Here is an 18412-nt window from a genome sequence, read left to right on the forward strand (position 1 = left end):
GTGAACCCACAAGAGTCAGGTCTCCTGGCCAGTCTGTGGGGACCCTCTAGGCCAGGATGCACTGTGCATCAGGCACAGGATGTTCAGACCCTTTCTTTCATGTATGTCTCTAACTCTGGACACCAGGTTGGTTTTGAAAACACAGGCATCATGGTCCTCTTCAGTTAGGCAGGGCTTTGTATAGCCCTGGATTGATGTAGAGGAAATAAAACATCTTCCACGAAGCATTTGGCATAGGAAAAGCCAGAATCTGTGCGACTACACAGACTACAAAAGTCAACACTCACTAGAAGACAAGCCTTCTCTTGTGACTCGGTGACAGGATTTCAACCTTTACCTCTTGTAAACATCAGCGGGCCACTGAATGCTGCTTAATTATCACCCAGATTGAATGAGTTGCCCCAGCAACTCCCAACCAGTGGCCAAGATGGAACAACTTCTCCCATGCAATTTGGGGGTAAAAGTAGGACTTGACAGCTTTTACTATGCCCTACGTGGAAGGACAGTGTTGCTCTGCATCTGGGAGGGAATGAGTTTCAACAGCAGCCCCTAATATGGATGCATCCAGCAGGCATCCCTGTCTCCCAGCTTCAACTACTCCCACAAGAGCCTGATACTGATTTTCAGCTGCTCTTTCCACATTCTGATGTCCTCTGAAGGCCCTGCCTCCTTCTTCAGGTTTGCGCTTGCAGAGATAGACCTTCTCTAGCAAAGGACAAAGTATGAGAACTTACATGAACAGTCGCTAAAAGGAGAGCTTCTCCTGAACTTAAAAAAATACATTGCCTTTGTCTCCTAGGCTAAACACTGGGTCTTAAACCACACCCCATCTGCCCTTCCAGGCATCATTTGCAATCTAACAACTTTGAAACATAAGCAAGGAAGTGGGGAGGGGAAGAGAGATGACTAGAAGATCTCCAGAGTTTCCTTTCAATCTCAACCATTCTATGATAAGAGGGGGAGAAAAAAAATCCCAGAAAGCAGACTGCACTACTTTGTTGTGTTTCAGATCTGCCAAGTGTTGCCTGCCACTTGTAATCACAAGTCAAAGTAATCCTTTAAGAGGTTTTTCTGGAGGGAGCATTAAAGTGTGCAGGATCATGTGGAGTTCTCCAAGGAGAGTCACAAAGCAATACCAGGGAAAAAATGCAGGCAAGAGGCACACCACTGACACGGCTCCAGCGTTCTGCTATTAAAATGCTAGAGAAACCCGAGATTAGACAGACACTGACACAGGTTTCTCGTAATAGCAACCAGTAAGTGCATTTCACTTCCGAATTGCATCTTTATGAGCAGCACTGACCCAAACACAAGGTTTAAGCCCAAGTGAAAATTTACAATTTACTTTTGGAGTAACAGCTGAGCTGCTTAAGGGAAGCTTGACCTAAGGCAACAAGAAGGTAGAGTTCCAGTGTCTGCAGCCACATCCCTACAGCATCTGAACTCTGCTTAGGATCCTCATGTGCCTTTACCCTTTGGAACTGGTATACGATGGTCCTGTCTAAGGTCATGTCTTTTGTGCTCATAAAATAACAGGAATGATGACATTTGACACAGAAACTCTGTACCAGAAGGCAGGCATTGCAGCAGTAAAAGCCTGGATTCTTCTGCTCAGGGACTTCATTTCAAGATAGCAGCAATGACATAATTCACTATTCACTAAAAAAATTCAGCCTTAGGTTTTTTTAAATTTTTTTTTTCATATTTCATCCAAAACAATGTTGTGAACATCTTCCCCCCACAGCTGAAACCTTCTCACAGGTTCACTGACCAAGATAAAAATCTGTGTCCAAGAGTGGGGAGAATCCAAAAAACAATGGTCGCCCACCATTTGCCTGCTCTGCACAGGGATCTCCTGCTCAAAGGGTTTCCTCCACCAACCATTCATTTCTATTCTGCACCCCACATTGGAGGCATCTTTGTCACTACCTTCTCATCCTCTCTCCTGGCTGATGAGTAGCATACACTTGCCAAGAAGCAGCCCAGTCCAAGGCAGTAGAGAAACCCTCCACACCACTCAGGACATTCAAGGTCAGGAGTAAGGAGTTTGCCATTCCTGCCACTGTCTCACCAACTTCACACTGAGAGGGGGAGGGAGGGACTGTCTCACTAATGACCCACCAAAACCAAGAGAAGTGAATGAAGTGATTAGCAAACCTCAGTTCACTGGCAGATACACCACATTCCATGCAGCAGTCAGGGATAGATTGTCTAGATAAGGACAAGATAACCGGGACTGGTTGAAATTCTCTTTGTAGGGCATAATATCCAATCCACAGGGCCATTTCCCTTTGATACTACTAATTCCTATCTGCATATAAAAGGCCCTGTTTTCATCATGACATGGGCTAATTAACTGATTCTGACTCAGTAATTAGCTGGTAAAAGTAGGTCTACATTTTCTTAACGTAAATGCTGTAGTTCTCGTGCCAGGGAAGCTTCCGAGTGTGGCTGGACAGCCTCGATGCACTGCACTTCTCCATGATGCCAAAGATCAGCTGTGCGCAAAGTGACAGGATGCTCTGCATCAGCAGATGTAAAGGGACACAGCAGGACTAGGGAAAAGTCCACATCTGCCTCAGAACTCACTCCACCAGTGAATATCTAATATCCTGTTGAGCCAAGTCCTACTTCAACACATCAGACATGTTTTGTACGAGAGCTCTGGCACACCCATATCTGTGACAGATTTGCCAGTTTTAAAGTAGCTCTGTAGTTCTTGAAGCCTGTTTTGACCATAGCCATGTCACAGCAAGTGGTGCCAAATAGTCTGCAGAGAAAGAGAAACAGCTCTATTGAGCCTCAGAGAAAGGATGCACATTCCTGAGAGAGCTGGCAAAGCAGCATTGCACATGCCATTTTGAACCACAGATATCAGCTTACTCTGCAAATACAACTAAGTCTTAAATCTCAAATGCTCTACTCAACATATTTCTCTTCACCTCCCCCCTACTCCCATTCCCTGCCCTCAGGACCGTATTTCCCTCCTCTCTATTTCCAAGTTGGAGACTTCTGATGAAGTCTTAGTAGCTCTATCGACTCTTTTGAGCAGCAGGTAAATAATACTGAGGAACAAACAGTATCTTCTGCCCAGAGCAGATGCACTATGTGACTGAGACAAAGAGAATGCCCTATTTATTTTCATTTATTTTATTTCTAAACTTTGTCAGGATAAGGAATACTGACTTTCTTGGAGTAAGCCAAAGACAGCTATCCCTTTCTAACACCCATCAGTCCACACACACTGAACCAGGTCCAATTGTGGTTGTGTTGAGGAGGGCAGGGCTGTCTGTCCGCACCCCTCTGCTGGGTGTCTGACAGTGGACCAATCTAGGTACATCTAGATCTAGGATCTAGTCTAGGCACATCTTCCCTTGTCTCATACCTCTTGCTGGATACTGAATCCCAGTGTCACTAAAATCAATGGCAATTTACAGCCACTAGTGTCTGGGACAAAGGCTGGCTATGCTCTGGATCAGCTCCTGGATTTTCACCTGAAATAAGAGAGGCGTACTGAAATCATCCAGGTTTTACAGAGGAACACATGAAGTCTACTGAGAGAAACCCTGTTGTTATAGGCCACTATGAAGATACCACCATCTCGTAGCAGATGGCAGCATCACATGCTGAAGCATTTTTTAAAGTGCTTTATGTGCCAGGAAGTAGTCACATCAGGCTAGCAGTTCACAAGCACACTGGAGTTCAGAAATTCATTTACCGCTGTTTTAACACTTCCCAAATGGCACTTGTGAGCCCTGCTGCCCCTCCATTATTATATTGCTATTTCCCTGTCCCCAGTAAATGGAAGATGCATTTTATGTGGTTTTTCCCCCAGTGTGAATTCCTAAAAATACGTGACTGTCCAGAAAGACTCTTCAGGGTTACACCCTGGCACAACTCATCTGTCTTACCTGGTTTTGTACATCTTTAAAGAAAATATTTTAATGGTTGCAGGACCCAAAGAAACATGGCCTTCACTAGTGGGCTGCCAACATTAGTAATGCAAACTCTGTAACACAAACCAGAGTCCAGTCAATACTGAGTTGGCATTATCAGCTGAAGTTGCCCCATTGCTGCTTTCAATTATGCCTGAAGTGTTCTGTACTGGATATGTTAGATGGTCACTTCCCAAACCCCTTCAGCATCCTCAGTTTCAGGAGGCATGAAGGGTGCTCAATATCTTAGTGAAAGGGTCAGTTACTCTAACCCATGCCATGTTCCCTAATGTTGATGATTTTCAAATTTATCTTTCAGTCCATTTAATAATGTGCAAGGTGTTACAACTTAGCCACAACCTCTTGTTGCAGATGGATATGTAAGTAGTCACACTCCTCAACAGCCTCTTCAGGGAATACTACTCTTCCATGAGCTTATGAAAGAGTTTCCTCTGTCCCAGTAGAGACATTAACAAGTTAAAAAAAATTCTCAAATAAATTGGTTCTGTCAGAGTTATCTGAGCAATTACCAAAGCCAAGAGGGAGAGCTAGGATTCAAATAGTGAAAGGCCAGCAAGCAGCCTGAGCTGAGCCACTCCCTGTGGAGACTTGGGCCCTGAAATCAGTGTTAAGACAGAGAATGAGGAATGTTAGAAGTCAAACAGATGAAGCTGGGTTGAGTTTAATCCCAAAGGTGAACAACAGAAAGCATGATCAGTGACTTTTGTTAAGATGGCTTGCATCTGCATGCCCAGCACCACAATATAAAAATGAGAACATTTAGGTAAATTCCTGGACTGTATTTAAATAAATCCCTGATGATGCTGTGCCTTAAAGCAAGTTCAAAGGGTGGTAAAGTTTTCCTGCCTCCTAAATGTACAATTGAAGCTACACTCCCAAAAAGATAAATTATCACTGTCAACCAGAACACAGACTGTGGGAGGACAGCAGCACCTTACTAGAAAGGTCCTTCTAAGGTTAAGAAAAAAGGCCATAAGACATGTACTAGCACATCATGAAGCTCTGCCTGATAATTCTGTATTTCTCTAGCCCAAAATGGCCAGGTCCCATGGGCTACAAATTCATGGATTAGTGTAATCCATACAAATGTAATTACAGATCTCTATGGCTCTTAGCAAGCTCTGCACACTGGCTGTGTGCAGAACTATGAGTACTTCTCTAATCTCATTTTCTGATTTTCTTTCCTCCGCAAAAGCACATCACCAAGACTTCTTTTTTCCCAGACTGAAGTTTGATGCTTTTGATCTCTCAGGATTGAAGACTATGTTGCCTACCACGGAAACTTATTTTTCTTATCTTTTCCTCCACATCGTTTTTAGACTGTATAGTCACAAGAAAATATCCAGGACAGACATCAAGCAATGAGATCTGTGACATCAGTCAGATTTAAACTGCAGGTCTGTCCCAGATTTAGCACAGACACAGTGCTGGTCTCAGGCTGAGTGCCTTGTGTGAGCATCCCTGGCAAGACCTGGACATTGGGACTGCTGCTGTAACGCAGGTGTTTGTAGCTGGCCCATGCCAGCAGGCTGTACAGGGCAGAAGGACCAACTCTTTGCCCTGCCCTCCTGTCTCAGATGCCTTGTGCAAGGCTGGCCCAAGGCACTGCAAACATGAGAGCAACACAGAGGAATGAGCATCACCTCCTCTCCTGCAGTCAGGGGAGAAAGGGGCTGCTTCTCAAGAAGGAAGGGATCTCCCTGGAAGGCACCATGATCTGAGACACATTCCAGTGGCCAGTCCAAGACCAGGACAAGCCTGTTCTACACCTCCTCCTCCATGGAACTAGTTTCAGCAGCTAAAACTCAGGCAGACTTTTAGGCAGGGTTTTGGGTGCCACAGCTATCCCAGAATCTTTCTGGTCAGACCTGTGACTTGCCCCTAGAACACTCACGGGACTTCACTATCTTTGCATTTTCCCCACCAAATCTGCTTCCAGTTCCTCCACTTGAGGCCTGGCCCCATATTTGGATATTCCCAGTGTTGAAGAGGAAGATCACAGGGCTCTGTGATGCTGCTGAGGGAGGAAGGGCAATGACTAAATTGGCAGCTCTGGTGCCTAGTCACTCTGGGAATGCAGAGGAGGAAGGCAAGCTCCAAGGGCAATTGAGCATCTCTCTTACCCAACAGTCCTGCAGGAAGCCCATGGAGGCCACACAGGTAACAAGCTATCGATGCCAGCTCAGCCCAGAGGCTGCTCCAGGAGCAGGCAATTAAATAGCAGCCGTCAGGGCAGCCTGTCACCCATATCACTGTCCCAGACATCATGTGGGGATATCAACGCCAGCAAAGGATGCCCTTTCTGACAGCCCCAGGTCTCAGCACTCCACAGTGGATGGGGAGCTGGAGCACCTCCCTCTCACACAGGCGACATGCTCCATCCACACACTGCTGGGACACCTTGAGGGGCAGAGGCAGAGCTCCCTGTCTCTGACCCATTATGTTAATGGCCCCTGTGATGGAGACAGACAAGAACTATGCCAGTTAATAGCAGCTGTAATGAGGGAGAGAAACAATTCTTTTTCCAGTTGAGGTCGATAACAAGGCTCCCATGGGTACCTATGGGAAGCGGATTAGGACTGTTACAGGAAATTAAGATGCACACAGAAGAGTGTAGAAGGAACCCTGGAGAGGAGTTTCAGAATTCTTATAGCCTGATGAGAAATGATTCACTCATTTTCCCTGGTGTATTTTAAGAGAAGAGGCACAGCGGCCCATGTGGAAGAAATGCCATGCCATTCAGTGGCAAGAGGTAAACTGCTCAGCTGTAAAGCTCTTCCCAGACTTCAATAGATGTAAATGCAGGTATCATTCCCACCTTCCTTGGCAGGTGACAGAGGCCTCACTTCCAGTACACTTCACTTGAAAAACAAGTAAGGAGGCAGGAACAACTGGCCTTGCTATCTACCAGGGTAGCAGATGCAGTGTGTTCCTTTAGCACAGACTCACAGCTCAGAGGTGGGAGAGCTACACTGGCATCTGAACCAGAGCAGCAGCTCTGTTGCACAGACACCAGTAGCCCAAAAATCTCAGCTCAGAACAGGGCTCAAGTCATGCTGGACAAGAACAAAACTTTTTCTGAAGTGACAACATTTTCTGCAGTCAGAAAGGTTTTGACTTTGGCAACCATGTCATGATTGTCCTGTGCAGAACTAAGAGCTGTATTTGCGGGTCCCTTCTAATCCAGGGCATTTCATGATTTTGTGATATGATCCCAGCTGGTTGGAGTTTATCCCTTCCCAGTCTCTACTAGCATCCTCAGTCTGGAGTCAGAGCCTCACCTCCCAGATCATGAATCATATCTCCCAGCAAGCCTCAATGGCCAATAAAGCAAAAATCTGTGCCAGTCTGACTTGTCCTCTGCTTTCAGCCCAGTCAGCAACAGAGACAGCATTCCCTGCTCGGGGCCAGTCCTCTCCCAGCCCATGTGCTCTGGGCCTGCTCACCCTCCCCTCACATGCAGGTGGCCTCTGCAATGCCAATTACTATCAATTCTGATTTTTTTTCCTGATGAGAACATGTGCATTTGGGACAGAAACCAAACAGCCTGCCTGGCTTCACTGAACAGCCAGGTCCCAAACAGCTGATGCTGCATTACCAGCAAGGACCACATCTGAGTGCTGGCTCATTAGTTATCTGTCCTCTGGCCATTTAGAGCAAAATGAGCAGAAAATGCTCATGGCCTCTCAAGAGCTGCTCCTTTCCAAATTCAAGGCTCACCTCCATTTGCTGTCTTCCAACGCCTGAAAAATATTTGCTTTCTCCAGGTAGCTAGGTTAGGATTAGCACATAGCTCAGTGTAGTTTCCCATGGTAATGATCTTAACATTTCTGCCTGAGACAGCCCAGTGAAGCAGATAGCATTTACAGACCTGTAAGACCGCAGTGTACACTGACACCTCAGGCTGCTATCCCCTCCCAAATTGTGCATGGACAACAGAAACCCATAGATCAGAATTTACTCAATAATAGAATTTCAAGTGAAAAAGCAGGACTCCATGGTAGTTCTGTCTGCACCCCTGGTTGCCAAATGTAACAGCATAGCCATGGCACTGGAGTAAAGACTTTGCTTATCTTTTATTTGTGGGACTCCACAGATAGAAAATAGTAGAAAAAACCACTCCTCCTCTCCCAAACAGCAGTAACATCCTCTGATTAGACTTCTCTGGAGAGCTACATCTCTCTAGCATTTGCGATCCTGTCCTGGTAGGAATACAATAACCTATATTATCTTCTTCTGTTTATCTTACAGGAGCCAAAGAGGCTCTACTGGTTTTCCAAGGAGAAGAGTACTCAGGCTTCTCATTGGTTTCTAAGGAAGTTGCAGGTGCTATGACCTGTGAAGATGAGGATCTTTCAGGTCAGGTGCTTACATGCATAATTTGAGTCCAGCTTGTTGCATTTAGCAACAGCTTAGATTGAGGCTCAGGAGGTCAGCCATGAAGGGTTGAACAAAATGACTGCAAAGCAGAAAAAGGCTTGGCAGTCCCAGGAAGAGCCATGCCCTGGAAGGCCTGGGAACAAGCAGAGTCAGGAGGAGGGCAAGGTCCTGCTTTTGACCATCCAGTGTTACACTGGAAACAGCTTCATTTTTAAGAACTGTTTAATAGAAGATACTCAATGAATTAGTGATGGCAAAATCCTGCAAGTGCCATTCAACCTTTTAATCTGACTTGGAGTCCTTTCAGTTTGATTTCTCAGGTATTGTTGCCCTTACTTGAGGTGCCTGGAAAAGAACTTCAATTACAGGCTTTTGTTCCATCTCAAAAGTCAGCTCAAGAGTCATCTCCTGTATTTTTTCTTTTATTGTAGTTATGGTGAAAAGGGATCTTTCAGAGTTCTTTTTGAAATGCTGAAGTAAAAGATGTCATCTAAGATTAGCAAAGTACAGTCATTTCACGAATACAAGCCGCAGCAATTTGACAAAAATTTTGGTGGAAACCCAGAAGTGCGGCTAATAGTCGGGGGCGGCTAATATGTGAATAATTTTCTGACATTTACAACCCCAGACGTGCCAGCCAGAGTGCCGAGCCAAGCACCTGCCAGTAAAAGCCGGCATTCCGCAATTGTTACAGTGTTACTCTGTTGCCCTGGCTCCCTGCAGGCAGCACGGGGGGCGGGGAGAGAGGCGGGAGAGCTCTCTTCTTCCCTCCTCTGCCGCAGCCCAGGGGAGGACCGGGGGTGGGGGGGGGAGGGGGGCACCGCCATTGCGGCGGCCCGGGGAGGAGGGGGGGTGCTTTGTCCGCGCCCGCCGCCGGCGCCATGGGCGCGGGAAAGCTCCGTCCCCGCCCGCCGCCGCTGCCGTAGGAGCAGGGGAAGCTCCGTCCCTGCCTGCCACCGCGGGGCAGCGCCGACCCGGGGTGACCGAGCCCAGTGGCAGCGGTGGCCGGCCCCGAGCGGCAGCACCGGGCTGGGCCACCTGGCCCCGTCAGCAGCCCCTAGTGGGCCGAGCCTGCACAGCCTTAGCTCAGCCAGTAAACCCCGCCCTGCCGCGGTTCTGTTACTAATTGCATGCGGGTCCTCGCTGCGAACGACAGAGCGGCTTATATTCGGGTGCGGCTTATCTATGGACAAAAACCGAAATATTTGCCAACACCCAGAGATGCGGCTTATAGTCAGTGCGGCTTGTATTCGTGAATTTACTGTACATGCTTCCTCTACAGCTTTAAGGACTCCAGCAAACTTCTCCCTTATTGAGAGATGCTACATTCAGCTCTCAAACACTGCACGCTCTGTCTTACTCTTACAGACATCAGGGACAGATAGAGAAGGGAGAACAGAAAGGATGCAGGGGATACCCAATTCTTTACCATACAGAACAGTAATAGGCTTCAAGTGAGAGCTCTCATGTGTCCCAAACAAACACCAAAAATGCAACTGGTGAGGGGGGAGAAAAATGAGCATTTGTAGCATACAGGTCAGAGGCAGTACAGCCCTCCTGGCCCCCCTTCATTGGCTCAGTCACAGAGCATCTGCAACAAATTAATTTCTCTTGGTGTGCTGCAGCCTCCTTGCTGCATGCAGACCGTGTGCTCAGCATCTGCTGCCTCTCCTCACAAGTTCATGCTGTGCTTTCAGCCAGTTGTCACAGCACCTATGACTGCAGGCTTTCAAAGTCTTTCACAACTGTGTACAAGATGGATCTTCAATCTCAGAGCTGACACAAGACCTCTACATTAAATTCCATGCACTGTCCAGATGAGAAATTGAACTTGGCTCTTCTTGCAAGGAAAGCTAGGTACAGAACTTCAAAGGACCCACGTCCCTTCAAAAGCCATAACTTTACATCTCCCAAAGAGGACTGGATGGGTAAGTCCCTACTTTGTAATGCTGTTATTTTGAACATTTATACTTTACCATTTCAAACCCAAGGTAGCATGTTAACAATTTCATTGTGCTACACATTTTTACTGCCACAGAGCAGCAGCTCTAAGTGATAAATTGTTTTGAAATTGCTCACCAGAAACTCATCAAGAGTAGTGTTGTGTAAAGATTTTTTCTCCTCAAAGAATTTATAACAAAGCATCTATTTCAGCTTTTGAAGATCCTTTCTCATGCAAGATGCAAAGCTCAGAAGAACGTGATGTAAACAGGAAGAGGATGCAAGACCTATAAACACAGAACTACTAGAGATTGACGTGAGCTACAGCAAGTCAACAACTTTTCATCCCTTAAATTCCTACTTCTCAAAGCTTCCTGCTACAGACAGGCCCTTCGTCCTTTGTTAGCACCTCCTGTTTGGTTTCCTTTGCCACCAGCTCAGAGGAACACCCAAGCACACCCTGCTAACACACTTCAGCTGGGAATTAACTCATCCAGCACTGTATGCCAGAGAGATGAGAATTCCCTTTCCAGGATGGGGATGCTGCTCTGTGCATTAATGTGCCATAATTACTGGGAGGTAGCTGAGGAGCCTTGAAGGCAGGAAAGTAACTAGTGAAGACTAGGGGAGAAGGAGAAAAAAAAACTAAAACTGGAGTGCTCACTTGCCAAAAGGCTGTGGTGGTATGCAGCAGCCCTCTGGATACCAGGGCTATGATGGCAAACCCACGGGCAGGAAGAGCTACCTCCAAAACCTGACCTCACACCAAACCAGCTGATGCTCTGGGGAATTACACTAGCTCACCTTGATAACCCACCTACTAGGATCCCTTTGTTGTGGTCCCATTCTCAGCTGGGTTTGGGCCGAGAGCTCAGCATGCTGAGGCAGGACATGCCCTTCCCTCTGCTTTTGTCCAGGATTCAGTTTCCACCAATAGGAATTCCTGCTCTGGAGCACTGCAATTTGCTCAAGGATGTGGTTACAGGACCCCAGCAGAGCTTATGGTTTTTTCATTTACTTAAGCCTGAAATAAATGAACAATCCTGGACAGGAAATCCCAAACATTAAGCAAAGGGTCTGGGAAAGCTCTCATAGGTTTTCCTCTATTATATACATAGAATTCCTCATTATATAGAGAGAACTGTACTATCCCTTTAGCACGTGAAGCATCTCAGATCCCACAGTTTAAAACCTCTCTACTCTCTAAATGCTTCCTCCACACACTTGCTTTTCCTGGCTGTTTCTCCAGTATGAACTTGCATAACTTGGGGTTTCATTCTCACCCAGTACTTCACAGTAGAAAAAGGTAGAAAACTCTGAGAGGTAAGGAGGAGAGAGGCTTCATGCTCCTTTGAAAGGACTAGCAGGCCAAGAGCTGATCCTGTGCAGATGTTTGTGTTCTTATGACTGCAGAGCAGCTCATGGTGAGCAAGACTAAATATACAACACCCAAGAATCAAGACTAAAGGGTACATGACCAGCAGTACTGCTATTTACACGGTGTGTGCTTCTGACAACTTGTACAAAGACAGCAGAAAGCATTTCAAATTTCACTAGTAATACAGATATGAATTGGCCTAGATTCAATGACCTTCGTTATCTAATGTTTCAGCTTGGTCCAGCAAAGGCTACAACTTCTTTTATTGACAAATTCTGTATTCTGTACCCTCTTTGCTGTGCACTAGGAATTGCTGTGGTAGGTAGCTAGCAAGGCTAAGCTCTGAGTGAGAGGAAAAACCAAACTCACCATTTCATTGGAGTAATACTGTAAGCAACAGGGCTTTTTATGAAGTAAGATCCCAGCAGCTAAGCGCTGAGGCACAGGATTTGTTTGCAGGTTTGTTGAATGCCAGTGGCATTCAATGCACAGGTTTCTCCAGGACTGTTCCCATCCTGACTCCAGCAGCTCAGCAGGAACCAGATCTCACCCTGCCCCAGCCTGCACTGCTGCCCCCAGCAAGAAGCACAGCAGCAGGTTGAGAAGCTGCAGGAGAGGCTGGGACAGCAGCAGGGACATGCTCCAAGTGCCAAATCAGCCCTGCTGCTCCCTGTTACTCATTGCCTCCCATAAAGCTTTCTGCCCTGCTGGTACTCGCTGCTTTCACCCAGCAGAGAGAGCAAAATTCTTATGTTTGAGGGAGCTGACGGCTTTCCCCTTCTCCACTGACCAAGGTGCAGGCTCCTACAAATTGCTTTGATGAACTTGGTTGGGGGAAATGCTGTTGACAGAGTAAGAGCCATCAGCCAAAACAAAGTTCAGCTCGGATCGAGGCTGAGCCGCCTTTCAAGCCTGACTAACCACAAACATGAACGACAAAGCCTTCTCCTCCTGTGCACCTTCTGCCTCCCCTTGGATCATACAAAAGCAGAGGGTGGATGTAAATGTGGGGCGATCTTTGACTAATTCTGTGCTTGAACACGAGCCAGAAAACACTGGAAACAGATGTTCTTAGGGGGATACTTTTTTCCCTGGAAGTTTCCCATCTTCCCAGAGACACTCCTTACCTGAAATACTGTCAGAACATACAGAATACTGTCATTAAAGCTGTGCAGGAAATATTTTTTCCTATCCGATTAAAATAAACCTTCCTTCTGTACCCCCAGTGAGGAAACTGTGCTTTGTTAGTCTTCTCACACAAGGAAAGGAAAGCAAAACAATGTAACAAAAAATCCCATCAATTAAGAAACCACCTGTGTTTTTCACCATAACTAGTGGGCAAGTAATTCCACAGAATACGCAGAATTGGAAGGGACTCACAAAGATCACCGAGCTCAACTCCTTGTCCTGCACAGTACCATCCCAAGTGCCACACCTTGCTTGGAGACCAAGTTGAAATCCTTGATCTCCCCAGATCAGACAGGCTTTAGTCTTATTTTATATCCCTAATGATCTCATGGGTCCCCAGACTGCTGATATGTCCCTAATGATATTTTCGGGAGTTTTGGGTGACATGAAATTGTTTGCAGGATGGCAAACCTGCCTGGAGCCTGGCCTCTGCTATGGAGTTGGGATAGGGAAGTTCACAGAGTTCACTTCTTCCAAGTAACTCAGAGCCATGGAAACTACCAAAACAAAACCCAAAGATCTTTCAGTGATGTTGACAGACACCTCCAGATTGTTATCCAGGACACCATTTACGAGCAAAGTGCAAGAGATCATCAGACATATGCAAAATACCTTGCAACTTCTGAGGAAAAAATTTACCAGAGCCAGGTAGGGAAAGTGCCCATGCCTGTTGTTCCCACTGTATTTCAGTCAAATTTATTCATCTTGCTTATGAAACTTGAGAGGGAGTTTCACACCATACAAATTCAGGGATTCATCCAGCTCATGCCTGGCCTTGTAAGCTGGGATAAATGAACTCCGAAGGCAGGACAAAACCAGTTTGGCAGCTTTGCAGGAGGAAATGCTTGTACTGATAGGCAGGAGATTCTGAACCGGCAAAGGCAGACACCCAAGTTGTACAGCTATTATAGCCAAGGTGTTTTGGAAAGACCTCCAAAAATGCTGAGCTAGAAGATCTCTGAAAACTATTTGTCATACTGCTTTGAAGTTGTACAGGAAGTCTGATAAGGCAGAGTTTTACTTCCCTGTGTGCTCTCTCAATCTCCCTTTACTCACATGAGGAGAATGTCAGGAAAACCCTGGTGCAAGCAGTTCTGTACATGGTCCTATACAGCACTCCAGTAACTGCCACTTTTGCCTTACACTGTCTTTTTTTTTTCCCCTTGGAAATAGCACTGAAGATAACAGCGCATATTTCAAAGCATGTGATACTCCAGTACAAACAGGTTAACTTTGGGCAGAGAAAGAAACACCTTAGTATTATGGACAGCCAGATTTCAAGAACAGACTTACAGTAATTTCACGATTACAAGCTGCACTGACTATAAGCCGCATCTCTGGGTGTCGGCAACATTTCGTTCTTTGTCCATAAATAAGCCACACCTGAATATAAGTCGCTCTGTCGTTCGCAGCGAGGACCCGCGTGCAACAAAGTTGCCAAACAGTAACAGAATCACAGGATTGCGGGGTTTACTGGCCCAGCTTGGGCTGTGCAGGCTCGGCCCGCTCAGGGCTGCCGACGGGGCCAGGTGGTCCAGCTCAGTGGGGCCGCTCGGGGACGGCCACTGCTGCCAGGCTTGCTCACCCCCGGCCTGGCGCTGCCCCGCGGAGGCAGGCGGGGATGGCAGGCGGGGATGGCAGGCGGCACCCGCAGCAGCAGGAGGGAGCAGAAGCCCCCCGCTTCCCCCCCGGGCCACGGGGATGGCAGCACGGAGCCCCCGCCTCCCTCCCCACCCCAAGCTGCCAGCACAGTGCCCCCCGCCTCTGCACTGGGCCGCGGGGATGTCAGCACAGAGCCCCCCACCTCTCCCCCGGGCTGCGCTGCCCAAAGGAGGGAGCCCCACCTCCCTCCCCCACCACGCTGCCAGCAGGGAGCTGGCCCCGCCCACCGTGCAACAGAGTAACCAATTCGTAACAATCGCAAAATCCTGGGTTTTACTGGCAGGTGCTCGTCGGCACCCCGGCTGGCACTTCCAGGGCTGGAAATTTCAGAAAATTTTTCACATATTAGCCGCTCCTGAGTGTAAGCCACATTTCCGTGGTGGGAGCAAAATTTTAGTCAAAATGGTGCGGCTTGTATTCGTGAAATTACTATAATTCCTTAGTTCAAGAATGGAAAAATAAAAACAACCAAAAACCTATTCCCAGTGTCTTTAACCAGGCTGTGAAGCATTAAGGCCTTTTACACTGAAGTTGTCATACAAGCAGTTACAAGCGGCAACAGATTTGTCCTAAGGATCAGAAACAATAGAGTCATTTTGCCTGATCTAGACAGAAGCAGATTAGTGCCAACATACCACAGCAAGACCTCAAACTACAGGCTATCCTTTCCATCACAAAATAAATAAATTTGCACATGCTGACACAGAAAGGCTCTTTTATACAACTTCCATAGATGCAATTGAGAAACCCCAAAAATTAAACCAAGCATTACTTCATCCATGTCTGTTAACGAATGTATAAATCAAGTTGTCTCGTATCTATTATCTCTACCTTAAAACAATAAAAATGTGACATTGTATGATTTTTGAGGGGGCACATCTAGCCACAAACCTTATTTTTGACTGGCAATGCTAATGTGACTTTAGAGAAGTTAAAGGCAGTTCTGCATAAAACTAGAATAACTTTTGATAGAATCTGCAAAATCCTAATTAGCATATGCCCAGAAGAGAAAAGTACTTTCAAAATGGGCAAATTTGGGTTTGTTTTTTCTACCATCTTTAAAGAAGTTGAAAAAACAAATTGTATTTTTGTTATTTATTCACAGGACCATTTACTAGTGTTTCTTAAAACGTGAGTGCCCACAATGTCATGACTGAGCATTGACTTCTTTTACTCTGCCAGTTCATCCTACATGGAAAGTCTCTGTGCCCAATTCAAACTGTGGAGTTAAAAAAAAAAATAAAATGGGTTTGACAAAGGAGGGGGGGGGAAAAGTCCTGGATCCATGGGCTTATGGTGACAGTTTCCAAAGGTTCCAAAACTGGACAAATTCAATTACCTTAATATCACAGGCACTCCAACGGCCTGAAAAACTAGCGTTTTAAACAGAATACCTGGAAGATAATCTGGTATTTTAAACCAAATTCAGGTAGCCCCAGACCAACCTTCCTGATCCCCATTTGCATTGCTGGGGTAGTTTGAAGCCAGAAATGTTGCTGTGCAGCTGCTTCAGGATCAGGCTTCATCACCAAATGCTTGCTCACCTGTTGTCCACTATCACTTGTATAAGCCAGGAGAGCCAGCATCCCTCCCTGCCCACCCCAGCCTGACACACCTGGAGTACACATTTCCCTCACAAGCCAACCAGCAACAGCAACGTCTTGAGGGGGTTTTAGACCAAACTCCTTCTGTCCTTACCCCCTCTCTGAGAAAGGGAGGTAGTCTCTGGGTAGGCTCGTTCTTTTGTTCAAGGCTTGTAGTGCATGGTCTGGTTAAAGGCTGCAGCAGATTACGAAGATGTGTTATGGGAACAGTAGCAAACAGCGGGATGCACCCAAGATCAACTCAGAGCAAACATCAGTTGCAGCAGTACTGAATGGGGCATCACTTGTCATTGTAGAAGAGAAGACATGGTTATCCTGAGGGACAGTTTAAACACCACTGTGTCCTTCCAGTTATTACCCTGCAGTTCTGGCTATGGAGTAATTCCACTTCCTTTCCTACAACATGGCTAGCTTGGCACTGAGCAGGGCAAAGCACTTTATTGCCCATGTAGCTTCTCATACAGTGGAATGAGCAGACTCACACAGAACTAGAGAACTAAACAAATAAGTGTTCTTAAAACTAGGAAAAAAGAATGGCAGGAAACAAAATTGTCTAGATGAAGACTAGAGGGTGAAAATCAGGGGCAGAGCAGGAATGAGTTACCCTGGCCATCAAGCACTACTAATTCCTCTAGACGGTGCTTACCCCCACTTGCAAAAAGGGTGAACAAAAGCAGTTTGCCTTTGAATGCCAATCAGATTCCTTACCAGATACTCTTAAATCTAACTTTAAACCCTGATTGCTGCAATTCTGCCACATTAAAGCGATTCTGTGAAGCAACACTGATTTATTCACAATGCTGCTATTTAGCAGCCAGAGCACCAGAGCAATACAGTTATGTTTTGATTTCAATTCAATTGCCAACAGAGTAGAAGCCACAGCACAAAGCTGAGATATGCACAGCACAGCTGTGGTCACACTCCAGCAGCTCTCTGCCTCCCCTTCCCCAGTTTAGAATCTTTTTGGAAATGCTCCTCTGCCACATGGCCCTGGGCCAATACACAGGGGCTCACACAATTTACACAGGCAGACCCCTAAAAATGAGGGGGTATTTTCACTGAGAAACAAATTGAGACCTCTTTTCACCGACAGAGGAAAAAGCTGGTTTCTGGAAGCAGCACCAGCTGGGGAGGTTGTAGGAGCTGGGGTTTGAGGAAAGGGAAATACCATGTCCCAGGAGGACAGAGCTTCTTCACATGAAAGAGATCTAAAAGCTGAAATTAAAACACAGTTCAAAAGGAGCAATTCCCTTTTCAGAGGGGAAAGAAGATGTCACCTCAGGCCAAAGCAAGAGCAGCCCTTCCAGCAGACTTATTTCAGCACAGCTAGGACCAGTCCCTCCAAGCAAAAGGGATAGGTTCCCAGACCTCAAAAGTCAAGAAACGTCTGACTAGAAAAAGACTACTCTCAAATTTAACTCTACTGCAAGCTTAAATATCAGAGTACCAGAGCTTCAACATACAAAAAATACAACTGCCTCATCTGAAAATAGCACTTTCCAAAGGACTTTACAAATCAGACAGATAAAGGAATGCTCAGATACAGTTAGAAAGGACACAAACACTTTCAGCAGCCAGCTTTTACCACACTCTGTTCTGTTAATTGTAGCCAAGCTACTGCACAAGGGTTTAGTAGGTAGAAATAAACACACACCAATAATTTTTCCAGATAGTTATGAAGCTCAATCCAGAAAGCTGCATTTGCATCTACAGCAGGCACCCAAAGTCAATCAGGACCCACCTCATTTCCCAGCAGGAATGACCTTACTCCTTAGCCCCATGCAGAAGCATCTTATCACTAGAGGCAGCTGACAAGCATTCACCACAGTGGCAAGTCACAGGATTAATTACAGCTTTGGTTACCACACTGGGAAATTGAATTACCTCCTTCAGGTGGCCTGACTGAGCAGAAATATCCCATCCTCATACACAGTTAAAACAGTAGTAGCCCAGGTTAATAGCTCAGCCTACTACACTACTAAAAGTCTTGGTGCTTGTCTTAATCTCATTTTTTTTTCAGTATCTCTGCAAAATAAGGAATTCAATTTTCCATTCTCTAGACACTGCTTTTTAGCCAGAGTCAAAGGAGCTCAATGTTTTGGGGGGTCTTTATTTTACCTGGAGGGATAAGCTGCTTTCAAGCAGAGCTTGCTAATGTAACAAAGCTGTAACATGGAGGACTTCACCAGTGCTCCTCCGGGAAGTGGCTGCATTTCTTTAGTCTCCCTGGGAGCTGTCTTGACTCTGATGGGCTGCCCCAGATGGGCTTCTGCAGTGCTGGGAGAGTGCCATAGGCTCCACAG

This window comes from Catharus ustulatus, chromosome 3 (assembly GCF_009819885.2).
Source record: "Catharus ustulatus isolate bCatUst1 chromosome 3, bCatUst1.pri.v2, whole genome shotgun sequence".
In the NCBI taxonomy this organism is placed as follows: Eukaryota; Metazoa; Chordata; class Aves; order Passeriformes; family Turdidae; genus Catharus; species Catharus ustulatus.